Source organism: Trachypithecus francoisi, unplaced genomic scaffold (genome assembly GCF_009764315.1).
Source record: "Trachypithecus francoisi isolate TF-2019V2 unplaced genomic scaffold, Tfra_2.0 Contig00886, whole genome shotgun sequence".
In the NCBI taxonomy this organism is placed as follows: Eukaryota; Metazoa; Chordata; class Mammalia; order Primates; family Cercopithecidae; genus Trachypithecus; species Trachypithecus francoisi.
Window position 1 is genome coordinate 41,666 of NW_022680968.1, and position 11,651 is coordinate 53,316.

General features: G+C 52.1%; 1 long non-coding RNA gene across 1 annotated transcript; it reads right to left on the bottom strand.

Annotated features, from left to right (window-relative positions):
- Positions 1 to 5,118: 5,118 nt before the first annotated feature.
- Positions 5,119 to 11,432, bottom strand: LOC117089776. Its single transcript, XR_004439742.1, has 4 exons — positions 10,994 to 11,432; positions 10,499 to 10,520; positions 10,098 to 10,196; positions 5,119 to 5,888 (listed from the first exon to the last, which is right to left on the bottom strand). It is a non-coding gene; the product is annotated as an uncharacterized LOC117089776 (long non-coding RNA).
- Between the last annotated feature and the right edge of the window lie 219 nt (positions 11,433 to 11,651).

The window sequence follows — 11,651 nt, forward strand, 5'->3', positions numbered from 1 at the left end:
CTCAGCCTCCTGAGTAGCTGGGACTACAGGTGCCCGCCACCACGCCCGGCCAGGCACGTGGTGCCCTTGAGCCACCGCACCCGGCCCAGGAATGTACATACATGTTTCTGAAATCCAGTCTCCCTCCAGCAGGCCGAGAATGCCTGCTACTCCCCATCAGCCTCTGGTGCCCTCAATTCAGCTTCACCCACCCATTTCACAGCAATCTGGGCCCCTGGGTGGCTTAAACTTGTGCCTCCTCCAGGCTGCTCACCTCCCCCAGACCTGGCTACCCCCACTGTCCGCCCTGGGCCTCCCTCCTCTAATCTGGTCTACACCAGCCTCTCACCAGAACCACACAAATCTGATGATCAGTCTCCTACCCAAATCTCTCCAAAGACTTCTCCTGGATCTGAGGATAAAGGCGAGCCACAAGGACCGTGTGGTCTGTCAGCCTCTCCCTTCGTGTCCCCCAGAGACTCCCCTCCACAGCCCTTGGTCTCCTCTCCACTAGCACTGCTGACTTTGAGGGGCACCCATCACCAGCCAGTGCTGCTCGATCTGTGAGACCAGTATTGGCATCCCTCCACTGCAGAGGGGGACCCCTCCCCTTTATTGCTCCAAAAATGGGCCATGATCTGTCCTCCTGACTGGACAGTCCCCCTCCGTTTGGTCCATCCTCCCTGTGTCCCCCAACCTGGCCCCCAGTAAGCCTTTATGAGCAAGTCAGTGAGTGGATGGCCTTGGGGGAGACCAAGCCAAGCCCTTGCTGCCTTCTTGGGATGCTTTGCAGACCACCACTTCCCTTGGGCATTTTGTTTAAAACACAGGATGTGCTGACATACAGTGTTCTCTTCACTGTTTATCAAAAAAACCCAGGGTTGTCCTTGCGCTTCCCTCTGCTGTTCCCCCTTCTCCTGAGTCTGTCCTCATATCAGTCAAACTGCCTGGGTCACCACAACACCCTCCCTGGGGTGTCCCTAGTTCTGGATTCGCACCCCTGCCCCCCCATCCAAGACTGGTCTCATCGATTCCCTGCAAACAACCTCCAGGACTCCCCAGATGAGTCTGTCCCCCAGGGATGAGTTCTCTGGGTCTGGGCCTGGTACCTGTCTAGCCTGCTCTCAGACCACCTTGGCCCCAGGACTCATTTGCTCCAGCCCTGTGGGCCACCTGGAGCTTCTTGAGACTCTATGCCTGGGAGTCCCCTTCCAGGTGTCCCCTACACCTGTCACTCATCCTCTGTGTAGACCCTTTGGGCTTTCCCTGTCCCAGTCTCTCTCCTGCAGGCATCACACTGCATGTGGCTGTCAGCTCACATGACACCCTCCCTTTGTGGACTTGAGTTGGGGTAAGTCTGGTTCCTCCAGGATCTCAGCCCTGGCACAAAGTCTGACCCCGATGGGGACTCCTTGCCTGGAAGTACCTGCAGGACTCTCAGACCCCGGTCCCAGCCTGGCACCCACTAGTCTTAACCCTCCCTTGATGCGGGCACTGCTGGAGTTGCACAGGGTCAGCTTTCCTCGTGGAAGCCCTCACCACGGCCACTGCAGGGGTGGGCATCATGATGCAAGGCCCTCACCAATCAGGAACCCTCACTTTGCAGAAGGGGAAACTGAGGCCACAGAAGTGCACGTCAGCTCCATCAGCTCAGGGGACAGGGACAGGGAAGTAGCTGCAGTTGGCCTAACTAAAGCCCTGTGACTTTCTCAATCACTAGTGCTGCTGAGCTGGCACTATCTTTATTGTCCGGTTCCTTTCAGAGTTGATATTTGGAATAAAGTACAAGGCCTTCCCTTTATTTCTGTGAAATTACATCTTGACCTAGTTATCCCAATCCATCGCATTTGGTGCAGTTGTCCAAAGTACTCATGAACTCTGCCAGCTCTGCGATATGAGCTGAGTGACTTGGGCGGCTGGCCTCACCTCTCTGGCCTCTATCCCCATTTGTACAATGGGGATCACAGCAGGACCTGCCTGTGAGACCACTGAGATGGAGGTGTCGTCCCTGAAATTATTATTATGTGGGGTATAAAGTTCACCAGTGATGAACAGGCCATTGTGACCCAGAAGGTTGTAAATGAACCCAGATGCTCAGTGCCTTATCTGGGGACTTCCCCCCACACAGAGAGAGAAAGGGCTGGGGTCACACAGGGAGAGGGGCTGCACTGTGTCCCCCCACAAGGCCTCCCCAGGGCCTTTCCCTCAGAGGCACCTGCACCCTGTGTGGGCTTGGGTTTCCTAGGGATCAGTCCTAGGAGGTGACCCTGGCTGAGGTCCAGTGACCCAGGGACCCCAGGGAAGGCCCCCGCAACATCAGCTGGAGCCCACCACCTGGAGCTCGGGGAGGTGGCCCCCGCCCAGTGGGGGAAAGGGCGTGGAGGCGGCACATACGCAGTGGGAGGGGGAGGGGGACAGGGAGAAAGGAGCAGCCTGGGTGCCCTGTGGAGACAGCAGCCGCCATCCTCTGTGGCCCCTGCCTCCATTCCTGCCATACCCAGAGGACTGGGGAGAGGTCAGTGAGATGCTGGCCTTGGTGCCAAATTTAAGAGGGGCCAGAAATCCCAGAATCAAGATAAATGATATTTTAATATGACATTTAAAAACAAAAATTAGGCCAGGCACAGGCTAATTATGCACTCATGCCTGTAATCCCAGCACTTTGGGAGGCCGAGGCAGGTGGATCACTTGAGGTCAGGAGTTCGAGATCAACCTGGCCAACATGGCGAAATGCCATCTCTACAAATAAGAAAATTAGCCGGGCATTGTGGTGTGCACCTGTAATCCCAGCTACTTGGGAGGCTGAGGTAGGAGAATCACTTGAACTTGGGAGGTGGAGGTTGCAGTTAGCTGAGTTCATGGCACTACACTCCAGCCTGGGTGACAAGAGTGAGACCCCCACCAAAAAAAAAAAAAAGTTCATGATGGAAAAAAAGTAACTTTAGTGAAAGCTAGTGTCTGCCCAGGCCCCTCTAGGGACTGATGTTCCTCCTCACCCCTCTGGCTTGTCTCCTCCACAGGCCTCCACGTCCCGTAAAATCTCTCGCCCCTTACCTGCCCCACAGGCTCTCGAGGCCTCGAGGGAGAGACCACTTCCCTCCCAGGCTTCCAGCTCCAGCTGGGAGGAGCCAAGTGGGGCCTGTTTATGGGGGAGCATTGCCTCATTGTACATCTCCCAGTACCTGTACCCCAGCTGTGCCATGTGGAGCCCCCCTTCCCACAGAGCCCCAGGTCCCTTCAAGACCCCTTGGCCAGAGCCTATGGCTTCCTGTCGCCTTTAGTTGGGGCACAGCTCTTTTTGGTATGTGAGACACCGGCCTACACTCTAGGTCTTCCATCTCAGAGTCGAACCCAAGCTCTTCTCAAGGGCTGGTCTGACCAGGCGTGAGTCTCCAACTCCTTTGAAATATTTTGTGTGGGAACGGGGGGCTATATTGGCTCCCCTGCTCTGGGGCGGTGGAGGGAAGAGCGGAGGGTCCCCTCATGTGCCTGGGCCCCGCAGCAGTGAACTGCCGGACCTCCCAGGGGTGGCTGCTGCCTCTCAGGCCACTGTGCCCTGCTATGGCAGATGTCCCCTGAGATGCCAGCAACCAAAGGCTGGCCCTTCCTGGGTCCTCTGCATCTGCCCTCTCAGCCCCTGACATGGCTTCACCCACAGCCTCCTGCTGGCTTCTCAGGCCCCTGGCCAGGCAGCTTTGGGGGGTGACCGGGAACTTGCAAGTTCTTTTCAAACCCACCCAGTTGCTCTGCAAAATCCTTCCTGAGCTCTGAGGCCAACCAGCATGGGAGGGGTGTGGCCGGTCCACCCTCAGTGCCCTTTCCTGTCGTGCAGCGGCCCGCGGTGTCATCAGCAAGGGTCTGATCTGCTCACTGGTGTAGAAGCTGCAGAGGAGCAGCTCCAGGAGCTCATCCTGGCCTCTGCCTGCAGGAGCATGCAGGAGAGGGTCTGGCACCTCCTCCCCATGAGGAAGGCGAGAACAGGAGAAGCACTGATGACGATCCTGACACCCAGCAGTCACTGAGAGCCTCCTGTGTGCCAGGCATTGTCTCCAAACCTCACATTTAGACAACCCTCCAGGGAGGCGATGTCTGCCTTCACAGGTGAGGAAACGGAGGCGCAGTGTCTTGTCTCTCACCCCAGGTCACATGGGATCATAGTCTACATCCTGGCCTCAAAACTGGGGGAGCACAAAGACTCAGAGCTTGTGGTGGTTGGGGGGTGTTCCCACACTGGGCCCCTCATTGTGAGGATGGGCTGGTCACCGACCCCCAGAGTCCCTGCCGTGGCTGTGATCATGTCCCCTTGCTGGGGGGGCCCTCTTGCCTTCCCTAGGTCCTGGCTTCTCTTTCTTCTGAGTCTCATTAGAGACCCGGGTGAGTATTTCTCCAAGTGTGGCCCCTGAACCAGACCCCGGGTGGTCTGTGGAAATGCATGTTCCCAGGCCCCGTCCCAGCCCCATCATTCTTAGGTTTGCACAGAGGTCCCTTTCTGTGCGATCAGGAGAGTGGCTTTCCAGGAGAGAGCTTTCTCTCTGAAACTGCGGCCTCCCCAGCCTCCCCCAATCCTCCTGTGTCCAGTCATTTTCTGCGTCATCCCCAAAGGTCACAGCAGGGGAACTTTGGCCCCAAGTTGAGAATTACGTGGCTCAAAAGAGTGCTGAGGTGGGAAACCCAGCTCTTGCCTCAGCGTCTTGCTGCGTGAATGCATCAGGGAATCCCTGCAGCAGGGGGACGGGGTGGCACCTCCCCTGAGACTGCAGGCACAAGGGTCAAAAGAGGGCTAGGGTGCGAGGGGGTGAGAAGAGACCCCTTCAGCCTGTTAGGAATGCCCTGTGTTGGTGGCCTGCCGAGAAGTATGTGTCCCTGGACACACAAGCCATCAGCCTGCTCCTGAAGGCGCTACACTCACCCATGGGCAGGGTGTGCCTGAAGGCCACCAAGGCCTTCACCACGCTGCCAGAGGCCCCTGAGGGCTGGAAGGTCCTGCAGGCCCACATGCACACCTTCTGTGTCCTGGAGAAGGACTCTGACAGCAAGGCTTACGAGGGTGAGGCCTTACGGCAGGCGACCCAGATCACCATCGATGTCATTGAGTGGAAACCCTCGGGTCAGATCTGATCAGCCACCTCTGCACCTGAATCAATGCGCTCAGTCTCTTTATTTCAAGTCGGAATGGCACTTTCCGTTCCTGGAGCAGTCACGTCTCTTCTCACTCTCTTGCCAAAGGCAAAATTCCAGGCCCAGAAGCACCAGGTCCCGGATGGTACAGGCCGAACCCAGTGCTGGGGGGTGTATGGGAGGTGCACTTGGAGTTTTGCTCTCTGCTGGGGCCAAGAGTTCCCCTCAGAATGTAGAGAGCAGGATTGAGACCTCCAGGGACAAAGCTGGGGGCAGGAACTTGGGCTGGGGGAAGGAAGGAACCCAGCTGTACCAGGCACCACCCAGGTTTCAGAAGCTCCAGTGATTGACCCATGGGGTGTGGCTCTCCTCAGCCAGGTTTGCCTGCTCCCACTCTGGGTGGCAGGAAGGAAGGTAAAATGTGAAACCAGATGCAGTTTCTTTTGACTGAGGATGAACTCTGTCCTAACAGGCTCCCCCAGGGATGAGAGCTTGGGACAGGGAGAGGTTCTGGTTTCCTCCTTAAGATCTTCCCAGCAAACAGCTACATTCTCCCAAGTCACCCAAGCACGCCGCCAGGCTGACCTGAAGCCCAGCCACCTCGAAGGCACATTCCTGGTGCTGTCCAGGAGGGGAGCCTAGGAATCACAGGAAAGTCTCCATCACTTCTTTACGCCAAGCCAGGCAAAATGCCTGACTGCAGAGCTTGAGTCTCCCTCAGATGTCCCTGCAGCACGCGCTGGCCTTCCCTTTGAGTCAGCACCCTGGTCAGCTCCTAGAAGGGCTTCACCCTGGATGAAGAAGAGACAACCCCTTTTCAGTGAGTGCAGGCTCCCAGCTTTGTGCACTGTGACGTCATCCCACTAAGCAGCCTCCACACCAGCATCTCCTGGGCTCCCACCTCTACAGTCCAGGCTGAGGAGAAATTAGAGATGCGGGAACTCATTAGCCAGGGACAGAGGTGCCTCTGTTACAAGGGGAGGGCCAGGAACACAGCCTGTGTTGGGTCCTAGAAGTCCTGAGCACCAGACTCTTGCCTCCATACTCCAAGGCCCATTTACCACACCATTTCAGCTTCTGGGAAGCTGCTGCTGGGAGAGGTATGGGAGCCAGCCTGGAAGAGGCAACTGGTAGTTCAACTGTAGCCCAAAGGCACAAACTGCCACCCCAGACAGCCAAGGCTGGGCAAGGGCGTGGGACAGCCAGTGGTTATAAGCCCACACTATGGAGGGAGCCTGCTGTGTTGAGACCCCAGCTCTACACCGACTGTTTATCTATGGAGCCTGGGGCAAGTTGATTAACTGCTCAGTGCCTCAGTTTTCCTAGCTCTAAAGTGGGGATAGTAGTTGTGCCTATCATAAATGGGTATGATTTTGGCAGTGCCAGGTACATCATACTGAAAACAAGTGCTTTGTACATTGTGGGTACCCAAGAAGCTAATTTACAGTCCCTCAGAGGAGACACACCAGCAGGCATCTGAGGGGGCCTGGAGTCCTGCATCCTGCAGGTTCCTGGGGTCCTATGCCCAGGAGAAGCTGCTCCCTCACCCCCACAGCAGTCTATAGAGCACCCCCTGACCAGAGGCACATCTGTTTGTGCAGGTGTCAGGAGGGAGCCCTGGGCCTCTCTGGGCTCTGACCTTCCCTGGAAGGACTGTAGAGGGCCCAGAGCACCACCTTCTCCCAGCCAGGCCCTTCCTTCACTTTCCCAAACTCACAGCCTCCTGACCACTCTCTGACTCAGAATCAGGACTAATCTCATTATGTCCTTCATCCCTGTTTGCATCAGGGTCTACAAGAAGCTCAGCTCACCTCCCCTCAAGGCCCTGAATACTCCTTTTCTGATCCCGTCTGCTGAAACCTTTTTTCCAAGCCCTCTGGAGGCCCCAGGGCCTCACCCTCTCCCTGGAACATTCTTTCCTTTCTTAGACTGAAACCTAGCTCTTCTGAGACCTGCTTCCCCACGCTAGGTATCCTCCTATGTGGGGCTGCTTTCCTCCCTCTCTGCCCCTCATGCCCTCACTGGAGTGGGACAAGTCCTTACAGACCATCTCCTGTGCCTGTTCTGAGGAGCCCTCTGGTTCTGAATCCCTGCACAGGCTCTGTGGTCCTGGCCCTCTCCCCTCCCCAGTACCACACCACCAGATTGCTCTTGTAGGGCACCACGTGGTCTCCATGTGGCTGAGCCCAACCGCCAATCCTTAGACTTCATCTTTCTTCGGTCATGAGCATTTCCCCAGTGGAGCCTCACCACCTCCCCCTCCCTGAAACACTTCCAGGAAACGAGGCCACTTCTCTGCAATTCCGGTTGTTCAGTAATGTGCTCTTGTGCTCTTTAAGAAACTGATCCACGTCATGGTGTGTTTAAGCCTTTAGGGAAGTGGGAGGACACTGGGGGCTGCTGTGTGAGCCCCTCTATGCCATACCAAGTCAGATCAGTGAGGGAAACTGGACCGCTAAGCTGCAGGGCTACCTCCCCCTCCAGGATGCTTTTCACATCTTCCAAGATCCCCTCATTGGAGACCTTCCATGGCCCGGACTCATCTTAGGCCTCCCTGTTCTCTCCATGTGCTACTGGGGTGCCTGCCGATCAGAAAATGAGCGGTGCTGTCACTGAACTGACTGCCCACGGGGACTCATGGTCTTTGGTGCGTTCCAGGCTCCACCACAGTCTCTGCATCCACAGGCAACTGTGGTCCTGGCTGCTCTCTGCCATCAGGTTTCCCTTCCATTTTTACTTATTGCCTAAAGAACTTCATATAAAATTCTATTTAACAGCAGTTTATCTCAGACTCCCATATAGAACACATCAACTATTTTAATTTTTTTCTTCTTTCCTATCACTGTCTAAAAGCACATTTTAGACCAGTGTGGTTGACTGTATCTAATTTTTAACCTATTAGATGGGCAATTTTTTTTTTTGAGACAGAGTATTGCTCTGGGTGATTCTCTTTGATTCTCTCTGTTCTCATTCCATGAGAACAACCACATGCTCTATGGAAGCATAATCCTTCAATTGCACTCATATAACCTGTAACTTTTCAGTCCCTGAACCAAGAGCCTCTCCATCTGAGTTTCAGCAAGACCAATTTCTGAGCCATGGAGCAATGGGTAACACCAGCGCTACTAAGCTCCCATGCCCAGCTGGGAAGCACATTTCATTTTACGGTAAGTCTACTTTGCCACGACAGGCAGTGTAGCATATTAGTTCATAGACCAGCCTTTGGTGTTCAAGAGATCCAACTCATGGTGTGTCTCATGAGTAATTTACTTAGCTGAGACTCACATTCCTCATCTGTATAATGACTATAACAAAACTAATTCTGTCTCAAAGTGATTGTGACACTTCAAGGAGGCAAGACAGAGAAGTGTCCATATAATATCTGATACTCAATTTGTATCTGTTATTATTTGCATTCTTATAACTTAAGCACCTGCTTATTAACTACAGCCATATGTGGCAGAATGACATTTTGGTCAATGACATACCACATGTATGACAGTGGTCCCGTAAGATTATAACAAAGCTGAAAATTTCCTTTTGCCTAGTAAAGTCGTAGCTGTTGGAATGTTGGAGCAATGCATTACTTACGTGTCTGTGGTGAGGCGGTGTAAACAAACCTACTGCGCTGCATCATTAGAGTCAAACAACATTTCTTTTTGGTAAACATTTTCAGCAATATGTTATACAAATGAAAGACTAAACAAAGTGATGGTTTTTAGAAAGAGATAAAACGAAGAGTCGACGAGGATTTGGAGAAATGGCTACCCACGTATGCTGTGAGAGGAGCATGAATTGGTGTCATCATTTTGGAAAAAGTTTTGCATTATCTATGACAATGAAAGATATACCCCCTTCTAACAGTGTACTCGGCAGAAGTGAGTGCTTGCGTTATTCCAAAACCACTGACAAAAATACTCAAAGCACCATTACTTGAGACAGCCACAATTATATTAAAAATAACTCTGGCCAGGCACGGTGGCTCATGCCTATAATCTGATCACTTTGGGAGGCCGAGGCAGGCAGATTGCCTGAGGTCAGGAGTTCATGACCAGCCTGGCCAACATGCTGAAACCCTGTCTCTATCAAAAATATAAAAAATTGGCCAGGCATGTTAGTGGATGCCTGTAGTCCCAACTGCTCAGGAGGCTGAGGCAGGAGAATGGTGTGATCCTGGGAGGCGGAGCTTCCAGTGAGCTGAGATCGCGCCACTGCACTCCAGCCTGGGCGACAGAGCAAGACTCCGGCTCAAAAAAAAAAAGGTCTAGAACTTTAGTGATGAATATCATCTCAAAAGCCAAAACCAAAGCCAAATTTTTGAAGACAGGAAATAGTGTGATACTATCTTTTGTGGGAAGGAACTCTTGGCTTCCCCAAAAATTAGAGAACTGGGGAGAAAGAAACCTCATCTCAGAATCTGTGATTGGGTTGGGAAATGGAGGATGGAAATGTGCTCAAGGTCAAACATTCCTCCTCCCTTCAAAGGAGACTGGAGTTTTATCAGTGAGCCCAGCATGAATATTCACTCCGCCATCCACCCCAGGAGATCCCTTTAACCAGGAGCGCACAGTGAGGACAGAAACATGAACGTGCACTAACAAGTCCTAAAAGTTCAGAGGGTGATTCTCGATTTCCCCTTGGCACACAGCAGAAGAACTGTTTCTCTAGGTTCCAGGAAATGCCTGTGAGAGAGCTGTGTCCCCCAGATTCCCTTCATCACAGATGACACCCAGTGCTTAAGCCAACACCCCTTGTGCACAATCCCAAGGAGTGCTGACTAATCCAAACCAAAGGTTCTGATGTTCCACAGGCAGAAAAGAGCAGGCGGACTGCAAAGAGAATCTCTCATGAACGCGGCACCCCCATAGCCCATAGAGACAGTTCTTACCATGATGCCAAGAAACTCTGAAAACAACAAGCCAGACCTCACACGTATTTCCATTTTCTTTCTGATTTCATACCCCCCCCTTCAGCCCCTCCTCCCAATCAGCAGGGATAACCTGGAGGCTCCTGGGAACCTTTTCCCATTGGGTTTTTCCTGGCACGTAGCTCCCTAACTGGATGAGTCTTCTCGTCACTTATACTCTCCAGCGTCAAGTCTTTAGAAAGAAAAACACCAGGATAAGTCATTAGACAGAGTGACTCACCCACTCCTCCTACTTTAGCTGAAGCTGAATGATGGGCTATTCTCCCACCCCACGCTGCTTCATACATGATCCCCTAATCTTTCTTCTGGGTTGACAAACCTCCCTACAGCTTCTCGGGCCAGAGTTCTATACTGGCAAAATCACTTTCATGAGAACCCCAAGCCTCTTTCCCAGCAGGAACCCAGAATCAGGTTTCTATACACTGAAGCCAGCAAGTTTTTCCCTCAGGAAGTGAGTTATTTCATGGTACATACCGTTTTCTTTCCAAGCTGTTCCCTGCAATTATATAAAAGAAAACATTATGAGAATCAGATTGTGCTGTGCACTTCACACAGATCTGTTATTCTCTGGACAACGAGAAAAACCCAGAAGGTGGTACAGTGATTGAGCCATAGATCAAAATCCCCAAAGACTAGCACAGAGGATAGCTATAGAAAAATAATACCCTTATTCACAGAATTTACCTTTAATTTTATATGCAAATGCACATGCTTAATCCAAGGAGGAAAACTGGTGCTGTGGAAAATGCCTCAGCATTCCAGTTGATACTGGATGCTGTCATTGAAAAGCACGCTAGCAGACCATGTATCAGTTGGGAACACACGCCCACTGAATTCCAGCCCCACAAAGAGAACAGTGTATACAGTGTACATAATGTGCATTGCCAGATTTTCGTATCAAAATTAATTGAGAAGTAAAGCAATCAGGAAAACAACATTGCTGTAAAAGACAAAAAAGGGGAGTCTTACGTGGGCATCATTATTATCATCATCATCTTCTTTTTCTTCTTCATCTTTGCATTGTGGTGAGCCTCTTAAAACCAGGCCATCCTCAGGCCAAGCTGGAAGGACTCAGAGGACTCTGAGTCACTCAGGGAGCTTTGCTGGATGTGGTGTATGGAGGTGGTTGACAAGCATGAACTGAGTTGATGCTGGGCTATTCCCCTGAGTGGGAGAGGGATGGCAGAGAAGGGGAGCAGGAAAGACACGAGACACGAAGGTGTTGGCCTCGTACTAGAGGCATCAGGCAGCAACACAAAACAGACAACCCCAAATGGATCCAAAATGCATACTGAGGGTCAGTGGAAGAGTGCCTTTCTCCCTCTCAAATGTTTTGAAACTCTTCAAAGCAAACAGCATTTTCTTAACTTATCCAAGACCTCTTCAGTACACTAGGATCTAATTATACTGGTTCTGATTAAAAGCCAATTTTATGGTGAAATGGACTCAATTTTACCCAAATTACTCTATTCTATTAATCACGCATTCTTTTTCATAGAGATTTTAAAATTCAATGTTAAAATGCTGCAATTAAAAAGACTCATGATTTCCTCTTTGTAAGTCTTCTTCTGGAACCACTTCTACACCCCATTTGGACCCCTGTGATCAGGCGCCCCAGCAGCTCCTG